We start from the raw sequence: 23,473 nt of genomic DNA on the forward strand, positions 1-23,473 counted from the left end.
TTTTTTTTTTTTAAACACACATTATTATTTGTGTCAGGCTGTAGCAAGCCAATCAGGGCCTTGCTTTTCCCCAAGGTCCAGGGAGGATCTTTGAATCTGCATGTTGACCAGGAAAAAAGGCAATGTATTGCTCATGAGATGTCCCTAAGGGACCCCTCCATGTGTCCTATGGGGTCAGGATACTTGTATCCTGACCGCTTATATGTTTTTACACTGTTTTTCCTCACCCCCTCGACCACAGGTAATGCAAGAAACAAAATGGCAGCTGCAACTTTTCATTCAGGTTGCAGCTAGCCTATCAGGGTCTTGTTTTTCCTCTGAATCCGCAGAGGATCCGAGGAGGCAGTGGTGTGGAATTCCGATAGCTAGACACCCAGGACATATTGTTTGGGGTAAAGGATAACAAGTTACCATGTTTATTTTGTACTTGGGACAAGTAGGCCCAGCCCCCTGCAGCAAACACCCTTTGGCTGCAAGTTTACACGGAAGGAAACCGTCTGCAGTTGAGATAATGACTTGTATTTATGGTGTCTTAATGCAAAGCCCTTATTGTTAGGGTGAGTGCTCTAAATAAACGCTCTAAGGTCAGAGTGCACTACTAACTGTGGTTTCAGCAAAAACAACAACAAAATTCAAAAAGGTTTAAAAAGTGTACACAGGCTTGAAAAAGTTTAACAATGAGGCTATGTATAATGCTCACAGAATGCCTTCTGACTAGATGCAAATGTTTGGAGAAGCTTGTAAGCAAGACTGATGATTCTTTGCTTTCAAAATAAAATGTTCAGAAAAAAATGCAAGTATGAAAAAAACGTGTTGCTAAATTGCTGTGAAATTTTAGGTACTATTTCTTTGAAGCATCATTTAGTAAAATGTGTTGATGGATGCTAAGATTTAAAAAATATTCATAATGGAAAATCAGTGTGACCTGTCCGACATTGGTTGTCAGTCTTTTGGTTTTGTCACTAAGTATCTTGTTTTGACATGGCTTTTGTAACACTGTTGTGGGAGCTACCAGGCCCTCACCTTTGTAACAAACATAGGCAAAAACCAAAAAAAACGTTTTTATGTCTCAAAAGGGACACACTGCCACAGTAGTATCTGGCACTGAACAAAACTACTTTGTGTGCCAATATGCTCCTTGTGGAAGAGCAGAATTATATCCCTCACAGTAAAGCAAGCGATAGATGGATCGAGAGAGAAATAGACTTTTATTAAAACAAAATGTCTTGGTTAACACCAGACCCATTTAGGGACCCAATTCTTTAAACAAAAGTCACAAAAGTGCACCCATGGTTCATGTCTTTGCATTAGTGTATTTCATGAATTCACAAGAATGTATATAAATAGACCATGAAATCGTACTCCTAGAAAATATGTCAACTTAGCATGAGCAAATATGCATGTGTAGATTTGATCATGCGAAAATCTATTGCGTGTTTACAAGTTCACTTTCCTTCGAACCACTTTTTCCCCCCAACCTTGGAAGAGCTTCTAGTTCTCCCCTCATCAGGAGGAAATTTCCAGTCTCTCTCAGTACGGGAAAAGATTGGAGAAGAGCTGGGGAAAATTCTTAAAACATGCAAGTTAGAAGGTTTGCACAGACTCAAAGGCATTCCAGTCCCGGAACTATTACTTACTGCTTCCTCAAGCCCCAGTATGTAGATCTGCGGAAAGGTGGCAAAATAAGGAAATTGCTATAGTAGGGTTTGAAATTGCTAGTATTCAAGCCCTACTATAGGATTAGCCCTGGGATGATCAGAGAGGCTATTATCCAAGCTCTGGCTGACATAATTTGTCACTGCACCACATGGCACCAAAGGTACAAGTAGATTTTTGTACAGGACAAGTAGATTTAAGAAGCAAACTGTCTCATGTACATATAGATATTTTATTACATTTCACACCCGTGAAAGAGGATGCACATCCCTATATATACAAATCTGGTTTTCATTTAATAACTAGAAAACTACTGAACGGATTTACAACAAATCATAAAAAAAGGCGCTTTGTGGGCCAAGAACTAGCTTTCGCCCATATTTGGTGTAAATCCGTCCAGTGGTTCGGCCGCTATTCCGGTTCAAAATCCCTATGGAAATTAACATGGAAAAAACATATATTGGGCACCCCTCCCCTCCCTTTTGTTTTGTTTTTTTCTTCAGCCCCCGCTTGACCGATCAACCTGAAGCTTTGCAGATAGCAGGTGACACGAGCGTCCGATTTTGGGGGGGAAATGTCAGTAAGAGTTGTCAACCGGCTCCAAAGAGATAGGTACTATAGAAACTAGGTCCTAACTAAAACTACCTAGTAGTGACCACCACTAGGTAATCCAATCTTAAGAATGGGCCCTTTTCTTATGCACAACACTGTAAATATACCACACACAGCATCTATTCTTAATTCAAAGACTGGCACTTGAAACTTTGGGGAAAACTTAAAAATGTTAAGTTATGGATTTTTTGCTGAAATACTTGGTGCAAAATTGAATTTAAAATGAAACACAACCATAAAATACACAGTAACTCAGACAGTCCAATACAAATTGCGTGCAGAACAAATTATCAGACTAAAAAGCAATAAATCAGAAAGATAGGAACTCAAGTGTTAAATACTTCGGAATTCTAAGAGACAACACTTGATGCAACTTGTCTAAGTGAAAGAAGGTATTACCAGATGTTCAATACTGAGAGCAGAGGGTGGTTTAAAAGGGCTAGTTTTCGTTTTTAAATAAACAGATTCATAACATATTTATGGGTATTTAATTAAGGATTTTTCTGCTAGGAGGTGGTATTTGTAGAATGCTCATTCGCCAAGTCAACATGGTGCTAATATAGTGCACCTCAAAACTCAGCATGAAAAAAACAAGTTTCAGAAGAATTCTGAACCACACGCGATTAGACTCCACACAAAGGCAGGGAGGTATAGCGTTCCATGTAGCCCTGGTTAAGGAAAAGGCTTTGCCTCCGTATTTACATTAATAGTAATCTAACCTTTTTTTTTTTTTAAAGAGACATCAGGTGAGTTTGGTGAACAACTTGAAGCACCCTACCATTGCATGTTAGGTAATCAGGCTTTCAAAGGCTAACAAGGGAAGCTGTTTCAATATGGGAGCTATATGAAAGTATTTGGGCTTACGTGACCAGTTGGAATTGATAGAAGAGAACTGCAGGGGACCCTAAATAAATTGCATCTACATAATCAAGACGAGATTGCATTGTGGCACTGAATGTTGTACGGTAAAAAAAAAAAAAAAAAAGGCCCCAAAGTATGAAGTTAGTAGACACAAATTATCAACTTTAGTGGCCAGTCTCTTCAAGGCTAGCTGGCACCAATATAGATATAGATTTAGAACAGAGTCTACTGGGAAAACCCTAGGACCCATGGTAGAGAGGGACATTAAGTAGTTGAAAAGTGATGGTTTGGTAGAAGTTTGGAAAAGTTCAGTTTTTGCTGGATTAGGCTTTAAAAAAAAAAAAAAAAAAAAAAAACATTCAAGCCATCAACCACACTGAAGAACAGTGGTGTCATCCATTATGCAATAGTGGATTGGCCACACTTAAAGTAGGAAGTGCTCGGTCTGCATTTTAAAGCAAGACTGAGAACTCAAAAAAAATGAAGGCAAAACAAAATGGCTGGGGATGGAAAACTAATAAAAACACAAAAACAAACTGCGAGTGTTGGAGGCCTACGGACAAAAAGCTAAGGAACCCTGCACAGAAATTAAGCTTCACTATTTCAATCACATTTTTTCAAGACACCTCACTGCGACTGACAATAGCACACTAATTAGTAGTAAGTGTGCAAATATAACAATAAGCAAGCACTGGCAAAGCAACTAAATTTTGCCTTCATAAAGCGAGTGTCAAGCGGTTAGCTTATACAGTGTTAGTCACTGCCATGTTCCCTATGGCAATGAACCAAAAGCTTTTATGTCTAGATGTTACAACAAAGACCTGCATCATTTTGTGCAGGCACTCGTCACATCTTTTGACAACATCCATTCTGTACACAGTGTCCCACATACACAGACCGAATGGGGAAAAACATGATACTCCTGCCAAGCAAAATAGCACATTGGTACAGTAAACACACCATTCAAGAAAAGGTGCACACATTTTATAAGGGAGCGGTCATAAGCCCTCACCCCTTTAAGGACATAGGACTTTCCATCAGTGTGCCTGCACGAAGGTCTGGTGCCACGATCCAACATAGCCAACAGAGTCTGATTTCTGCAGTTGAACATCTCAGCAAAACTTCTAGTGGACTCACACATTTCTTTTTAAAGAGAAAAATGTACTAAGAGGCCAGTGCAGGGTATCATATGTTTAGTAGGGGCAGGTAAGGGTCCAAGGACGCGATGGATTGAACTTCCTGAGTGCTATTAGAAGCTACGATACAGACCGATTACCACCATACAAAGCACACTGAATATTTTAATAAGCTGACTTTGAATTACATTACTATGCCTTGAGAAAGCCCTGGTGGACACACCATAGAGGGTGAAACGTGTTGGCTGAGCACTCTTTATGTTACTTGTTACCCATATACCTTACGACATGCTGGAATAAAAATACTACCACAAACTTCAAGCCTGACTAACGTCTTAGAAATTGTTCTTATAAAAGTTTGGAACATCGTACGCTCATTGAATGATGCACATCTATGCACTTCCTACGGCAATCAGATGCCTATAAATAAATAATATAACAAGTGGGACCTCTCCTATCAGTTGGACTAAATAATATGTTTAGCATAGGCAGGCCAGCACAGTCTCACCTAGACTTTTGTCCATGCAAATCCTATCACTCATTACCTGGACACACCTTTCAAAATCAAAGTGGATATGGAAAACACTCAGTGCCATGTCTATGGTACTGCACCTGCCAGGGATGCCACATGATAATTCACTCAATAATTGTAAGGGAATGAGTCATTCTGCTTTTCAAAGTCTGCTAACAATAAACCTGCTCCAATAACTTTAGTGCTTTTTGAACAGAAAGCTTACACAAAAGAATAACCATGGTACATAAAAGGGTCAATTATGGCGCCGAGAGCGCGAAAGGGCATAGAGGATTGAGTTTAGAGGAACGTACAAAACAATGTAAGCAGTGGATCCATGGCTAAGACAGACAAACATTGTAAATATTAAGACTGATGAACAATCACATCATTATTCGTATTTGGTAGCAGCATAAGAAGCAATAGATCAGTTTCATAAACATGCCTCAGTGAGTTATAACAAGGCCTGGCCAGAATTTAGATTATGTCAGCATAATTCACGTAATTTTGCGTACTGCTCGTTACACAAAATTCCCGAAATCATGTCATTATGCCCCTTACTGTAATTATGTGGAAAAAAAAACAACCTAATGCATGGAAAAACACAATACAAGCAGCTGTGTGCAGTGTTCGTTTGTTTTTATTTTCCGCCGCCAGTTTTTGTTGCAAAAAGTGAGGCAGATGGGGGGGATGGGGGGGTGACACCTCATGCAAAAATGTAGTGTGAAAAGGGAGATTTGCATTTTGCAAAATTTGAGGTCATTTTGCATGATTACCCACATGCAAATTAAGCGAATTTCGCAAACTCCTCTACACCTTTAGAGTTTCTTAACTTCCTGGGCATCCTCCCAGTAGCTTTCACCAGCAGACCAACCCTGTAAAACTGCATATACTGAGAAGGCTATTTAGGACTACAGATCACAAGCAATGAGTATCTGGTGATGAAACAAAGAAGGGAAAAAGCAGTGTTTGCTGCTTGAAATCTTCAACTTCCCTGCAAATCCCAAGTCCCATTTTGTACCGTGCTACATATCAGTCACCCCGCAAACAGAATCTGTACTATGCCCACGAATCTGTCCTGCTCATAAATATTTAGGTGCCCTGCAGCAACTTCGACACACACCGAAGGCAGAATGTGGAGGCTGTAAAAAAAAAATAACTCCTATGCTATTTCTTTGAGGAATAAACATAGGGAAGAACTGCAAACGGGCGAGGGGTGCCTGGGAGAGTTGCTAGATCGCTTTATACAGAGTGAGGCTGATACACTTCAAGCACCCACAGAAATTGCCCCCCCCACTCCCCTCCCCCCCAACTCGCACCCCCCCACCCCCCAACTCACCCCCCCCCATGGCCCTAATATGGACCGAAGATATAAAATAATAATGGGGCGTGGACCTGAGACGATTGATGTCATGCTCATTTATCAGACACATGCTGCAAGGTGGGGGGAGGAAATTCTGAAGACATTATTGCCTATGCCATGAAATGATCGAGGGGTCATAATTGTAATTTTTGTAGATGTTTGTTAACAATGGGTGTCGTACTGTTACTGTTGTTAACTTCACATAATAACGAAAAACGAATAAAGACATGTTTAAAAAAAAATGTCTATCAGGTAACTGCATAATGTTGAAAGCTATTTGTAATGGCACTATTCTACAGTATTAGTTTTCTTTACTTATTTAAATGCGTTAATTTGTTTTGTACATGTCTCACTTTGTGGCTGACGGCCTATTGTATACGACATTCGATTCCTGGTGCATAATGGATTATGTGTGGCTAATCACCGAATATGCACAGTATGTTTTCACTGTTTATGAAACTGAAAGTATAAGTAACTAAGTTTATTAGCATAGTTAATTAGAACCAACGCCAATTTAAACATCACAATGCTGGGCTAATAAGTGCCCACAAACGCTTTAGAATAGTTAAAAAAAAACAGTCAATTAATAAAAATAAAAAAAAACACAACATTAAAAACGCACTTAAAACTTGTCTTTAAGAATGGTCCAAAAGCGGGATCTTAAAGACAAGACCGCTCTTGTAACCATGTGTATCAATAACAGTACAACCTGATTAGCAATCCTGAAGTCCCCACAAATCAGAACAACAAGTTTTGGTCATGGTGGAGGCCGCAAAAGCCTCTGGCACGCCAATTTCCCCCAACACTTTGTCTGTGTGGGCCCAGAAACCCCTAATTTTCCAGCACAACGCCTAGTGTGGTCTCTCAACTGAGTGACGCTGGTCACGGTTAATTAAAATCGAACCCAAGCTGAGGGATCGTGCTACCTTGGAGGCGGGACCACTGGCGCAAGGGGGTCTTTTTGGGATCCCTTTGTCCGAGAGGTGGGCAAGTTTGTCCAGACTTTTACCTCCCTAGATAAAGCCCAAACCTCAAACGCATCTTTAACCCTCTGGTTTTCTCCGGGGCTAGTCGAGGCAGGGGGCGCTTGGCCGGCTGCACCCCACCACACTCGCCTGGCAGTGGTGCCATTTCTAAGAGAGGGCAATATCAAGATGCTGCGAAGTTTGGATCATTCTACCCAACCAGTTCGTACCCGCGGCACAGAGGATTCCGGTCTGGATACAGAGGCGGGGGAACCTCCTACTCCCAAGGTGAGTGTCCCTTTGGTTTCCCACCATTATATGGGAGGCAGGTTTGGGAGATTTCTGCCCAGTTGGCAGCACCTTACCTCCGATGCGCTGGTGCTCCAGACAGTGCAAAGGTTTCAGATAGAGTTTGTCTGTACCACAGGCAGTGCGCGCCGCCACCCCCGTTGGTTTCTCAGCCAAAGATATAGCTCTAGTGGATGGGCAGGTTGCGGAGCTCCTACACAAGGGAGCGATTGTGGAGATGTGTCCCCACCAAAGGGAGTTTATCAGCAATATTTTCTTACTGGACAAATGTGATGGGGGACATCGTCCAGTGATCAATCTGAAAGAATTCGACGAGTGGTTAGTCTACAGACACTTCAAAATGGGGAGAGGGGGATTTATCTTTTCAGGGATATCCTCCAATCCAACGACTGGATGGTGCGGCTGGACTGACAGTCCCCATTTTCCCATCCCACAATCAATACCCCCAGTTTCGGTTGAGAGCAGGTTTTTGAGTTTACCTCGCTCCCATTAGGCCTCTCCTCCGCACTGTGGCGCTTCACCAAGGTAAGGTGGTGGAGTTCCTCAGGGCCCGGGGGTGCGTCTCATAATATACTTCAACTACATTCTTATGATGGGACAGAGCCCGCAGCTTTTACCATCTTACCCGGGGCTGGCTGTCTCCCTTCTACAATCTCTGGGACTTAGAAGTCTATACTTGGCCCAGCGCAGTCTCTGGTGTTCCTGGGGTTTACGGTGGACTCAGCAAGGGCCATGCTGAGCCTTCCATTGAGGAAGGTTTCCAAGATACACCACGAACTGTGCAGAGTGGTGGTCAGTCCATCCATCTCACTCAGACAGATCGCCAGGGTAGTCTGCCTGCTCGCCTCTTCCATTCAGGCCATTTTTCCCGGACCGCTACACTACTGGGCCCTACAGCACCTCAAAGTGGTCCATCTCTGGCAAGGTCTCACCTACTTCCAAAAGGTCCAGTTATCTCTGGAGGCGAGGAACGAAATCTAGTGGTGGCTCACACACATTGATGCCTGGAATGGGAGGGTGATCTTCAGGTCCTCCCCAGATCAGATTATCGAATCAGATACCAGCGGCTTAAGATGGGGAGCGACATGTGGGCCTTTTAACACAGAAGGACTATGGTCATCACGAGAAAGGTCCTTGCAAATCAACTGTCTGGAGCTTCTGGTGGGCTTTTTCGCAGTAAAGTGATGGTCCAAAGATCAGGCAAAATGCTGTGTCCACTTGAAAATGGACAAACATGGTGACAGTCCGGTACATATATCGACTGGGGGGTGCGCATGCCAAACACCTGTCCGATCTAGCAAGGTCCTTCTGGGAATACTGCTTGGAGAACCAGATCTCCGTGACAGCAGAACATTTCCCCGGACATGCCAATCAGGTTGCAGACTGGCACTTGAGACATGAGCTTATGGCAGCTAAATCAGAGTGTCTTCTGCGCACTGCAGAATCACTGGGGTCCTTTCTCAATAGACTTCTTTACATCCAGATTGGATCACCAACTAGTCAGTTGGAGACTCGACCCTGGGGCAATGGATGCCTTTCTGCAGGACTGGCCGATGGAGCAGGGGTATGCGCCCCCTCACCCCCATTAGCAATGATTATGCGCTTGTCGGTGCAAGTAAGGAGATAGCAGGCGGACCTGGTGCTGGTGATGCAGACTTGGAAAATCGCAAGCTTTGTATTTAGTTCTTCTGGAACGTTCTTGGGATGTTCCAATCCCTCTACCCCAGCAGCAGTATCTCCTTTAGGATCCCAACGTGAATCCACATCCTCTGGTGCTGACGAGGGCACGGTCTCTTATCACTTGGAGGATTACCAGAGAAGATAGAAAGTCCCGGGAATTTCAAAGCACGCTGCCTACCTCCTCACGAAGGCATGAGCAGACAGCACGGTTAAAAGCTAAAGGTCAACTTGGTCCCGATGGCTAGGTTGGTATTGTAGCAGACACCTGGATCCGGCGGGGGCAGACATTGTTCACGTCTTGAATTTTTTGGCCTCTTTTGCTGAGGAGGGTCTGACCTATCGGTCTATACATTCAGGTCGGTGATATCAGCAGGCCATGTGCCCATTGGAGACCATCCGGTCAGTGAACACCCTCTGGTACGAAAGTTGATGGGAGGTATTCACCTATCGCTTCCACCGGAACCTATATACTCAGCCTTATGGGACATCAACAAGGTCCTAAACTTATTCCTATCATGGCCTGCTAACAAGTATTTACCTAGAAAGGAACTATCCGCAAAGCTGGTAACTTTACTTTGCCTAGTATCTTGCAAACGGGTCTCTGATATTCGAGTTCTGGATATTACAGGTAAAGTGTTTAGTCCGGATGGAGTTAACTTTAACATTACTAGACGTACAAAGTGTAATTCTCGGACTGTAAATTACCCTTCTTTACCAGATTCCCTGAAGTTATGTGTAGGAAGGGCTATCAAGGCATTTGAAGCCATGACAGAGGAATTCCGTCCAGACGGGAAACACCAACTGTTAATTGCCCTCCAGAAACCACTTCGGGCAGTCTCTTTGCCCACCACTGACAGATGGGTTTGTTGGACTATGGAAGAAACTGGTGCGGACACCAAGATTTTTAGTGCCCTCTCGGTCGGGGGGGGAGGCGGTTTATAAGGCATTTTGACTGGAAGGGTGTGCTTAGATGACATCCTGAATGCAGCAGACCGGTCCTCAGACTCCACCTACAAGAGGTTTTACTTTAAGCCGATTCCCAATATGGCATCCCTGGTGGTGGGAAAGCTTTGAACTAGCGTAATCCTCGCCTCCGGTCTGGACATAGAATGTAAAATGTCCTAGCCAACGTAACAGAAAGTTTCGTTTCTATTAAGGACACGGAAGCAAGGATTAACCCACCCATGATGACACGCTCAGTGTTTTTTCCCTTCCTTGAAGTCATAAGCGTGAAGGTAAACATAATGTACTTCTGGGCTAAACATGGGACGAGGAATACTAACATGACCGTGCATGATTGAGAATGTTTATCATTGACCTGATTGGATATATTGTGGGAAAGATTGACAGGTTATAATATTGATGTTTTTTTGCCTTTTGCTCTGAGGGTTCCAAACAAGAGTGAAGGCAGTTGACGATAGAACTTGGTCCCACAAAGAAAGAGGAGGGATAATGCCAACAGTGGACTTTATGGGAGAGAGGGGACTACTATTGACTGTGGACTCCGTGAAATGCTTCTGTTCCTCGCCCCTTCTCCCCCCCCCCAGTCCTCCCAGTGTTCATGGTAAATGAAGTTCTTTAATGTTTGTCTTGGCTGATGCGGAAAATAAATTGAGAAAAGAACAGCGTAATCCTCGCTTGTGTGTCCTTAATAGAATTGAAGCTTTCCGTTACGTTAGCTAGGACATTTTTCATTCTACTTTAGGATTGCCCCATAGATTAAACCTCTTTCCCACTTTGACCAAACTGCATGAAATGAGAAACTAAGAAAACATACTTTAGAGAATAATGGGGCAGCCAAATGTCATACAAATTTGTTAAGGGAAGCCAACGTTAGAAGTATTGCTAATTGTTAAATGCCCATTTTCTTTGAGCTAACTCACCCATAAAGACAGTATCTATAGTGAAACCGTAAAATATATAAGAAATATTGCATCAAGGGCCACAGGATGCGGTCATACTCCATGAACTTGCTTGACAAAATCTATGAGCCTTTTTCTCTCCTCAAATAATGTTGGCAAATGGGTTTAGCTTTATTAATTATGCTTTTCAAGCTAATCATTTCCATACCTTTCTTAGGAGGTATAGACACATGTGGGTCTTTGTAATTTCCAGTTTTCTTGATATAGTACCTTTACCCCAATCAATCTATGACAACAGTCCCCATTTCCTGCAACACATGTGAACTATGGTTTGATAAATCTACAACGTTGGCATGACAAATCTTAAATGGTGCACTCCCCATTATGATTAACTAAAGTGTTGATGGGCTAGTTCAATATCTTTATAAGTTCCTCTATCGCTCACCAGGTGAAATCCCTCCGATTTGAAATTCAATTAAAACCAGATGTCAGACTTCAACAGTGGTTTCAGCTAAAACTACAAATTACATTAGCCATCAAGCACATTTGGATAGTTACTCAGTAATTAATTAACACTATCAAAGTCAAACTCATCAACACCTCTACAGAACAAAATCTTGTTATGTTAACTTTTTAGATATTCAGGCTAGAGTAATAAAATCATTAAAATCTCGTAAATATCCGACATTGGTCCCAGCTCTATAAAAATATCATGGAGGAGGTAAGATTGCCTAGTTTGATTTAGAAGGTAAAGAGGAAGATCCAAAGTACAATAAAACATCTGTAAGTGATGGGCTCCCACCTAAATCCTATAAACCTACCTTAATGCACTTGCCCCATAGCAGCTTCACTTATATCAAGAGGCCAAGCATATGGGTTTGCTGTCGCAGAGAAGTAGAGCCATTATGGGTAGCATCTTACAAACCCCTTTCCATTCTAAACACAGCTTGATCTCCTGGCAATGTATTTCCCTGTACGGGGATTATTTACTCATTGTCTTTGAGGGGATGGATTTTGTCCAGAGATAACAAATTGGATCAATCTTCTACATGGAAACCTAGTAGTCCGGGTAATAACAAGAACAAATATCTCTGACCCAATTCAAATACCCGAAGACACATCAGGGGTGTCAGCTATCCCTATTTTAATTTGTAGAAATCAGCTGAGAGTTTAGAAATCTGAGAGCAGAATAGGTAATCCGCCTGGGGAGTACGAAACACACCATTGACCTTTACGTGAACAGTATACTGCTGTATTTTCAGTGTGCACAATATGGCCTGGAAAATGCAATGAGTGTTGGAAATATTCAGTAACATTCCATAGTTAAAAATTATTTTTTTTAAAAGACTTGTTTATTATCACTAAAATTAGCTAGAGTCAGACAACCAGCAACTCCCAAACTGTCTTATGCAATGTGAAAGTGGCAAATTTGAATATCTAGGAGTCAGAATCTACTATCAACAGCCAACTTAATAAATGGAAATCTGCAAGAATTCCTTCAAATGCTTGTGAATCAGTGATATTTTAAAAAGAAAAAAAAAACACTCTTTGTTTAGGAATAAAGAGGATAGTCAGCCAAGAAGATATTGATGCCTCACTTCCTACTTGTGTTTGCTACAATACTGGTATTCCCTCCAAGGCGTTTCTTCAAAGAAACGGATGCAGCCTTGAAGGATCTGATATAGGATGGATAAAAACAAACTAACCTTAGCCAAATAACAACCCTCTCTCCCTCCCCAACACCCCGCCCCCTCCACTGAAGGTGCCCTAGCAGGCCACAATATTAGGAACTACTTCCCAAATGCAGTGGGTAGCATGCTGGAATGGTAGAAGCACCGAGTGCACACAGTTAGAATTATTATTGCAAAGTTTGTTCACATCCAGATATCTGCAGCCATCTTCTCCAGCCTCTCCCTTCTCAAGATTCGTCTATGATCTAAATTCTAATTCCATATTACATCAGAACATTCTATCTAATCAGTGAACTCTACACATCTTCCCTCTTGCATATCAACACATAAAAAAATATATATATGTGTGTGTATATATATATATATATATATATATATATATATACACACACACACATACACATACACACACACCACACTAATGTCAATAGCACATTATCCAAATACATTTTACACAATACAAAAACATACTATTCTTAAAATAAACTATTATACTAAATTCATAAGTTTCTTCATAGAATTGAAGTCCCATGTTCATATTTCATCGTAGTCAAAAACAAGTCATTTGTTCATATTTCATCATCCACATGCCTGTAAACTTTGTATAAATTTCCCAAACGCCAAACGGATACATCCATTAGGATGACAACATTCTTCTTTACATCTTTTACTTGCACAGATTTGGAAAAACTTAGTTTCTCCACTATTTCACCCCTTCTTGTCACCATCCAATCATTTTTTAAAAATTTCTATAGCTTTAACACCTTTCTTCACATCAAAATATTTTTTGCTTACTTGCTATCTCTCCATCACACTTCGATCTAACCACACACACTCTTTGTTCCTTGACCATCCTGGAACCTCCTCAAACCCAACTCTCTTCTCTTAAAAAATATAAATGGTTATTGATACTCCTGCCTCAGAATGAGGTGTTACTCTGTAAACCCAAGTCAACTTCCTCAGTTCACTTCTCCACGACAATCCATTATCTACGGAAAGTTGAATGTCTTCCATAATTAAACGATTAATTGTTTCAACTAATCCATTCGCCTGGGGCCTAAATAAAGCAACACTTACGTTTAACACCCAATTTCTCTAAGAATTCTTTCATACTTTTGGAGACAAATAGTACCCCATTATCTGATACTAAAACCCTGGGACTATCTTCATCCATGGATAATCTTTCTAGAAATGTAATTACTTTCTCTGTATCAATGACGTGCACATTTTTCTATGATGAACCACTTAGAATGGTAATTAATCACAACAATGAAATACTTATTTCTTGCTCTAAGTTTGTTAATGGGACCTAGGAAATCAATTGCTACCCTTTCCCATAGTCTCTTGGGTATACTCACACAACTCAAATTAGGTTGTCTCACTAATTATGTCTTGTATCTATTGGCACACGCACGGCACTCCTTAACTACACGTTCAGGTTGCCTAGACTCACTACAGAAACAATAATCCACTGATTGATATTAATAACCATGTATGCTGGACAAGCACATCAATTGGTATGATAGCTCAGTGGAAGGGCCACACTACATACCCCAGCAGTCCAGGTGGCAGGGAAAGCTGCATACCACCATTTTCGGCACCCGAGGCACACATAACTAACTCCGCATCCCGCAGCGTGGGGAACTTGGCAAAGTGACCAGGATGGCCACACTACATCCCCCAGCAGTTCAGGCGGCAGGGGAAGCTGCATACCGCCTTTTTCGGCAGCCGGAGGTAAACAAAATGAACTCCACATCCCGCAGCACGGGGCGCGCCTGGGCCAAGACAGGGCCCGTCATCATTCTAGACAACTAGAAAGGCTGTCACAAGGCCTATGAATTCTACAGGTCAAGTAGGTCCCTGCAAGTCGAGTATGGATACATTTATAGTAAGGGCTGTGAGGATAATTGATAAGGAAACTGAGTTGGCAGAGCGTCGGCTTTCTGTATGCTCCTTACGTTCTCCTCCCCTGGGGGTGCTGGGGTCCCCATTACTTGGCGCTACAAATGATGAAGAGCTGGTTGGGAGGGGAGGAAGTAGTGAGGCGGTGCCCTTTGAGGACCTTGTGGCAGTTGGAACCCAGAGGGGTGTGGACGAGCCAGAACAAGTTTCGAGGCAGGAGTATGATCCTTTAGAGTTTGGAGCCTCGGATTTAGTTTTCACACATAGTATAGGTGATGAGTTGGCAACAAGAGCGAAGAGGATACGACCAGATCCTGAAATGAATCAAACATTTAAGATGTGGTAGCAACCAGGTGGTGGCCCAACGCTCCTTTCATTATAAAAAAAAGTAGCAGGTAATGGGATGGGGCAGGGACTCGGGCAGGCTCAGGGGGTGATATTTGAACAGATGGAAGAAAAATTATGTAGCATACTTGACTTAAAATTGCAGCCTCTAATCGAGCATCTCAACTCGACAGAGGCTATGATTAAGCAGTGTGAGCTTATCCACAATAAGAGATCCCTTTACCAACTTTAGGGAGGGACATAGTGATAGGACTCAAGAGCCTGGTGGAATCCTTGAGACCCAGAGAGCACGCCCGAGAGGGAATGGAGAGGAACTGTTCACCCACCAAGCAATAAGTAAGGTAAGAGGAACACTTGTAATTAATTAACCCAATAAGGGACTTCCCTAGCGCCCATGCAGTGGACATCGTGTGGGTGAAGTGAAAAGGGTAGAAGACCCAGTTAGTGATTCAGAGGATTCTGGGACTGTGTGCTCATATTTTAACACCCCTGATATACATCCTAGCATTCCTCCGGAGTGTACCCCCCTACATTATAATTTTAGAGAATGTCCCACAGCTACCAAGAGGAACAAGTGAGTCGCATAACTCATTACTAAATAAAGTTGCACATTGGCTACGGAAACAGTGGCGCTGGCCACAGGTCCTTTGTGAGGAAATTATTACTACCCAAAGGGTGGCCTGGGTGGGTCCCACGCCAGAAACTTCACATGGTAACTGTATAGTGGTGAACTTCAAGACACCTAGCCGTGTTCAATCCCTGTTTACTTTGATTAGTGCAGAAAGCCAAGCGAACAGGGGTATTCGAGTGTTACCCCTGTTTTTTTTTTATCCTTCAGTAGTAAGAGTGTACCCAATACACCTTTTCTTTACACATGAATGACATTACCGAATATCCTGGTCAGTGTATAAATGATGCTCCCACCATTAATGGTAGGAAAATCCCCATCCCTCTGTTTGCTGATGACTCATTGCTAATTTCCAAGTCACCAATAGGACTGCAAAATTTGGTGTTAACATTCAGGTCTTTCTGCAGAGAAATGGGGTTGGAGATAAATTGCTCTAAGACCAAGTACATGGTCTTTGAAAATTCTACAGTACGAACGAGGAGTATTAAAGTGGGCGATTCCAACCTTGAAAGGGTGTCAGAATTTGATTATCTGGGTATTACCTTGTCTTCAAAATTAAAATGGGACTCACAAGTAGTAAAAAGCTGACTAGCACATAGATCTAATGCCATTCTTTGTTTCTTTAGCGCTACAAGCACTCGTTCTATTTCACCAGCCCTTGAGGCTTATCAAGCTAAGGCCCTTAATGCAGCAACCTATGGTGCAGAAATATGGGGGTATGCTAACACGTAGGATAGAGGTAGCTGAAAATAATTGTATTGGGGCGTTTGCGGCAGTACCAACTAGTACCCCGCTTATCCCCTTGACATATGATACGGGTATTAATTGGGTGACTGATCAAATACAGTTGAAACCCCTACTCTATTGGGTACGGTTTTGGTCTACCCCTGAGTTGGCCATGTATAGTGCATGCCCAAGACACTTGGTAAGGCTAGACTTAGCTCCGAGAGCACTTGGCTGTGCTTTGTTTTCGCATGGTTTAAAAAGCTGAAGCTTGAAATACTTTGGGAACAGCCGATCAAATCCGTAGAGAAGATAAACAGGTAGTTAAGGTGGCCTACTGGCTGTATATTAGGGAGCGCCAACAGCATACGGCCAACCTGGGTCATCTTACAGAAAGATATTTGGAGTTTAAAGTTGTGCCTAAATTTGAAGATTTCCTGGACGATGTTACCCCACCGAGGGCAAATAGTTTGTATCTGCGATTTAGATACAGCTGCTTGTCCGTGAACGCTTTCTGAAGTTTGTGGCAAGGAGATGGGCTATCTGCCTTATGCCTCCTGTGTAAATCAATGCCCGAAACGGTCAATCATATTGTTATTGTCTGCCCTGAGCACTGAGCCTCAAGGCGGTAGTGGCTTAGGCCAGTTTGCCTATCCTTGGGGATAGGGGACTACTGAGTGGCGCTGCGCTTGTTTAGGACAAGCACAGACAAGACTTTAGTCTACCCTATGAGCGGTTTTCTCCTGGGTGTGTGGACTAGGAGAGATAGGGCTCTTGCTCAGGGGGCAGTGGGAGATATTTTACAGTAAGTTCAAGGACTCAAGAAAAGTAAGGACCATGATAGGCTCGATGTTTGCACTGACACTTTGAGGATCGAGAGTTGGCTAGCTTCTATAACTAACATAGAAGCCATGTTCTCAATGAGCATTGGTTATAGCGTAGGTGGGGTATAAAAGTTTTAACTGCTGTTTTTATTTCATTGCCAAAAAGGTTTTAAGGACTTGAAAGCTGATCCTCTGGAGCTAACAAGACCCTCATAGAGACGGGTAATATACAGTGACAAGTAATACAGGGCAACCAAGAAGTGGAGCACATTGTAGATTAGGGATTGATTGGCCTCTGTTGTCTTATGAGAAATTCCTTTTTACTGATTTTAAGTTAATATTGTAGAAGTCTATATTTATTATTGTAATGTTTTGTATAATGTATTATATGCACGCTTTTATGGCAAACTGCCGAAATAAAGTATTTCAAGAAGGTCAAGATTATTTAGCAAATCAGAGTTTCTAATGCAGTTAAACTAGCTCAGGAGGTTAGCAGGCGTACTGCAGTGTACAAACAATCTGCATGTGACAGGTTTAAATCCCAAAAGACTGAGAAGAAGGTTCATGTTTTTGCTGTCCAGGTTCAGATGTTACCTGCAGGACATAAGGAACAACGTTGATATGAGAGCTCCGTCAGTATTACATTATGGACTCAGCAGGAGTGGTCACAGAAAAAAAAAATGTTATGAGAATTAAAAAACGAATTCTCAGCAAACGGGACGGACACAGTTAAAAAAAAGGATAGGCAACTAGGTTCGCAGCTACATTTTTTTTTGTGGTTTTTACTAGAAACGTTATACCATAATGTATATGTAGACTTGTTTGTTGAACCTGGGAAAACATCTGGACTTTCAAAACTGATCTGAATTTTTGACTCTGTAACAATGTTAAAAGGCGTTGGAATTCTTCTTTAGGAATGAGTGTAGAAAAGAGATGGTTAATTCTTATTGCCATCATCCCTCAAATTGGCAAATTGTCAAGCTCCTGTTATATGAACTAATGTTTTTACTTTAATGATAGTTAAAAAACGATCATTAAGCAACAATAAACTATAAAGTTTGTAGTGAGTGCTCAAAGCATGGTTATTGGCAGATGTGTTCCTACTATTTACTTAAGCCCACAGTGAATTACATAAACTGCACATTCAGGAGATCTGTTATGTTCCCTGCTTGTCACAAACAGAGGACGCGGAACATATGAAGCAATTTCTGCTGCTACAGTGGCACAAACATAGCCCGTTTCACAAAAAAAGTACAACTAGGGGCAGAGATTTACATTCAGGCTGGACGGACTATTATATTAACATTTTTTAGACAATTAACGAAGGTAAAAGGGTGCTCATCTTGAATTTTAAACTATGCCCTAGTTTCACTTTTTCCCCCCAAACAATTCACAAAGATTTTCAACAGTAGGCCTCTAGAAGGCATGTCAAGCACCGGTTTCCAAGCATAAAGCAGAGAATGTCATTTGACATCTCCCACAGGCTCCTATTCCACCTGTGTGGAAAATTACACAATAAAGATTACTGCATGGGGGGAATAGAGTCCATTGTGCAAATTGTGTCACATCCTCTCCTAGTGTGTGGTCTTCCCCTAGGGCCTAGAGCATGAACCAAGTACAGGACAGATTACAAAAGAAACCTAAGGTAAGCCGGAACTAGAAGGAAATGACTCGTTTTCAGTAAGGTCACCTTCAATAGAGACCAGTGCCTCTAATCAAACACCCTTCTCAGCATCTAAGGTGATCAATACTTTTCGTTGCTTTCGGTTTCCACTTGATCAGGGTGGGCCAATTTGGGCCTAATATTCTCCTATCCGTATCCCAAAACGCTACATTCCCATGGAGTCCTCGAGCATGATTTGCACATTTGGACAGTAACATGAATTCTAAGATGCATACTCCTCACCTGTGGTCTTCCCATCAGAATCTAAATATTGTTCAGGGAAGTAATGCACATTCAACCTCCTCTGGTCTGCTGGCCCCAGAGGAGTTTCTTGTACAAAACCCACATCTGTGCCATCTTGTTTAAGCTTCAGCAGTGTTGCCAGGTGCTTATTTGTACATCATAGTTTATGAACTTACAGGTAGCCCTTATTCCTCAATGTGTATTTGGTCCAGCCGAGTCACATTCTCTACCGGTGTGTTCTACTTATCGAGGGTGGCCATCTACCCTCCCAGCCCTTATGACATCAGTGCCCCAGTGGCTTGGGTTACATGTGATTCTCCATCCCCTGGCACTTTACATAACTCCCAATCTCTGAAACAAATGAACTGTGATCTAATTCTTATACCAGTATACTCTATCCTCCTCCTGGTATGGTCTGTCCCCTCCCTCTTTTCATTACTGGAGGGGCATAAAACCAGAGAAAAACGTTTCTGCACCCCACCTATAACCCCTCTTACGGTATCTTGGCTGCAGCTGATACCATACTGTAGAGGGACACACTGTCACACTGGATGAGATATAAGCCACCAGTTCTATTTGGCGCACAGCAACTGACTCTACCAGGAGAATTGCACTTTTCTATTGGGAGAACCTGCAGGTCTCAACCCGAAGGCCTATGGAGATTGGTCTCCCCGCACTAGTATGATACCCATTTCGAAGCATGTGGAGAAAGAAGGGAACACACTCTATAGAGTCCTGAAGAGGCCGGAAACAAAAAGACCGAAATGTATTTTCTCCATAAGACGACCACAACAAATAAAGAATTTGAGAACACTGAACTTACCAGCCTAACCGCATTACTAGTGAGACGTTTTGGACATTAGGCAATTGTTTTTTGAATACCGGACTACCTTAACGACGGACTCAATGAGAAAGAATAAAATATAGAGGCTGTCACCTTTGAAATATTTTTATATAAAAGGACAGTGCGTTGTGTAATTGTTGTATTGTAATATATGTCCATACAATCGTGTTACTAGTTGTTATGCAATATATATTTACATAACCATGTCATTAGAATGGTACTAATTGATTCTATTTCCTGGCAGTGTTTGACATAACTGAAATAAGTAAAAAGGCAAGCAGTGAATCAAGAAGTCATTAGTCCAATAATAACGGATATATTATTGACAAAATATTTTAGAAGGATGTATCCCTCAATCAAGAGTTGTACTTTGATGTTATTTTTGTAGATACGCCCAAGACTCAAGAGGGTCATGTTGGGCAGCCCCCTTGCTATATACTTACGAAGGTAAGTCAGACATTGAAAAGCTCAGGCTCTTCTATTTGGCTATGTGTGATGGAAGCAGCAGCAGAGCTTTACTTTTCCTTGAGAGCTGGGAGAGTTAGAAAAGATATTATGGTCTTTCATTCAAGTAACTACATTATCCTGTGTAATACTTAGCACCTCTAGAATTAGAAAGGGGTTTATGTGGACCATATTGAAGATAGAGAGTACTGAATGTATCGCCAGGTGACTAGTATGGAAAATGGGTGAAGAGGGCGTTTGAGTGTTTAATACATAGCATTCTGTGTGATATACCAACTACAGGAAAGTTGTTCCAGCAGGGATTTGTTTTCTACAGTACAGATTTATTTTCCACACTGGGCTTTCTCCTACATTGTGGAAATACCTACTGCTATCCAGAAATCAAACCAAAGCTATATTATACTTTGATATTGATCTTGAATTTAAAATAGTTCTTTTTTTGAAAATATCAGACTGAATTACATATTACTAAGGTCTGCGGAAATAGTAAGCGCCTTAAGAGTGTCTCAAACTTTCCTTGCTTCTCTTTCACACCACATTCCTCTACCATCTCGCACTGTAAGACACTTACACCCTTTTCCCAAACCTCATTCTGAAATCCTCCATCTGCATGTACTTCCTCTTCACTACTGTCTTTTTACTCTGTCCTTCTGCGTGTACTTCCTTCATCACCTATCCTTCCCCATGACATCTCTCCTCACTTGGAAACACAACATGTTTGAGTCCTTTGGTGTTGTCAATACTTCAACAGCTGTGTATGCCTCCTTCACACGCAACGGTAACAACAAATGGAACATATGCGACATAGCAGTATGCTCCCAAGCAGCAAGAATTGATCAGCACCTCCTGCCCCGCTGACAGCACTGTGGGAAAACTCTCTTAAGCCGCAACCCTACAGCTCTCAACCGTGCCCGGTCATTAACACCCACTAACAGCCTGAACTCACTCAGCCTGCTGGGGTCGACCTAGGATGCGCTATACGAGAGCAATACACTCCATGGACAAACACTACAGAAAGACGCCTGGAAACGCTAACACTCCAAGAGACAGCACGACGAGGCAAACATCTGAAGTTTAACAAGGACAGCATCGCTGACATGGGTGAGTGACCTTATGGGTTTTCACAGTCGTTGCGGAGAAATCGCCCATAGCTTTGTTTGTAAAGTTAAGACCGTAAAGCCCAACAGGGACCCGTTTCAAAGTCAGTCTTTTATTACTGCCAGAGCGGGAAAGGAAGGATGTGGCCCTGGAAAGGGGAACCCGGGAGTAGCAGGACTGGAGCAGAGGGTAGGAGGACAAGAAGTAAAAGGTGGGGAGCAGAAAGTTGGGGGAAAGGGAGCAGGTGGGCCAGAGTGCGGGAGGGGGAAAAGAAGTCGGAAGAAAATAACAAATGGTAAATAATGAAGAAAAAAGTTGCGGGACTCATCGAAACGCTGAAGAGTAACTGGGTATAAAGCAGTGAGGGGACAGCGCAGGAGGAATATGTCACGCACGGGGCGTAATCCCCTGGGGTTAACACTTGGATCTCTGGTGGCAGCACCGCAAGCCCTGAACCGTTGGACCCTGTCCTCCTGGACCCCCGGGAAGGGCACCCTCCCTCTCTGACAGCGGCCCCCGGCACCGTGCCCGGACCTCCAAGCTCACCTGCTCTCCTGGGAAGAACAGCCTGACAGCCCAGCTTCTCGCCGACTGCGACACTGTGGGGCAAGAGCCAACCAGGGGGCGGGGCACGGGACGGACACGCCCACCCCTTCCGCGGACTTCCAATCGGCTCAGGCGAAGAAATAGAAGTGAGACTGCTACCCTTGGCGCTTTGCGGTGAGAGATGTTCTTGGTATTCGGGTACACGTCTGACTCATTAAAGGCGCCAAATAAATTACAGTCTAACACTTCGAATTCAATATGAAGGCGGACACATTCTAATAAGTAACAGAATGATATGACGGAAAGGCTCCCGCAACAACTCCGAATAATGATAGGTTATATTTACAGTCTATGTGATAATAAAAGTAACTGTCTGTATGCCTCAAATTATTAGTCTGTGTTTGCATTTAAATGCACAAATGAGTTTAGCTTTTGGCCACCTTCTCCTACAACCGCACAATTGAGCCTTTTCAGAAACCTTCCAAGATGGCCGTTAGATTTGACGTAGCCCGGGACGAACATTTAACCTTTTAGGGCTCTATTTTTATTTTTCCTCTTTATTTACCAAACGTACAACCAATTCCAAAGCACGCAGGGGCGGGATCTTTGTACCACTCGGCTCAGCATCTGAGTGGTATTAGATCCGTTGGCTGAGCCCCTTTGCCAACCAATAAGATTACAGGAAAACAAAATAATGCTGTCCTCCCGATCAAACCGAATCAGGAGCGAAAGGAAAGTAAATATCGAAGCGAGAATGAACTTTACTGTAATATTGGTGGAAATGCATGACATGTTGAGTGACAGCAGCAGAAGTCAATCAATGATTGAAATTAAAACAAGGTCTATAAACAAAGCTGTTTATGGGAACAAGGGCAGCTTGCGATGGGTGGGGGAGTTTTGCACCCTGGCATTGCGTACAGTCGAGGTTAATTTCCAGTTAAATGCTAGTAAAAAATAATGTGAATGTGGGCCTGTATAATGTAATTGGTAGTCAACGGAAAGCGCTTCAATAGCTTTGGGTTGAGTTTGTGCTATGTGCAATTGTAACAAGCACTGACAAAGCCAATAGGTATTGCCTGTGCAAGAGCTGTTCGCTTTGGTAATGTATTTTGCCCTGCAGTACACCAGTGAAGCTGCTGTGCAGCATGGCTAAAAGTTAGTAGCGTGGTGTTGGGAAGTAGAGTGTCGTAGAGTACATTTGTCTGAATGTCGTAGACTGGATTAGGAGGAGTAGACAGTCGAGAGATTTGAGTAGAGGAGAGTAGAGTTCAGCGGTGGAGTGGGTTGTAGTGGATTGTGGGGAAGATTGGATTGCGGTAGAGTGGGGTATAGTGGATGGGTGTGGGATAGATTGAAATGGGGTGAGGTGGACGGGATTGGGGTGTATTTGAGTGGGATGGATTAGATTGGAGTCGGGTGGGTGGTATGGATTGGAGTGATATGGGTGGGGTGTATTGGATTGGATTGGGATGGATTTGATTAGGCTGGAGTGTGGTTGATTTAATTAGATTCGAGTGGGGTGGATTGGATTGGGGTGGGCTGGATG

At 42.6% G+C, this 23,473-nt stretch overlaps 1 protein-coding gene across 1 annotated transcript in view; it reads right to left on the reverse strand.

Moving 5' to 3' along the window:
- Window positions 1-22,021, reverse strand: part of TESK2 (testis associated actin remodelling kinase 2) — a 456,655-nt gene extending 434,634 nt beyond the window's left edge. The window contains exon 1 of the mRNA XM_069232834.1: window positions 21,928-22,021. The gene's annotated coding sequence lies outside the window, so the exon portion shown is untranslated. The remainder of the gene's footprint in view (window positions 1-21,927) is intronic.
- Between the last annotated feature and the right edge of the window lie 1,452 nt (window positions 22,022-23,473).

This window comes from Pleurodeles waltl, chromosome 4_2, assembly GCF_031143425.1.
Source record: "Pleurodeles waltl isolate 20211129_DDA chromosome 4_2, aPleWal1.hap1.20221129, whole genome shotgun sequence".
NCBI lineage: Eukaryota > Metazoa > Chordata > Amphibia > Caudata > Salamandridae > Pleurodeles > Pleurodeles waltl.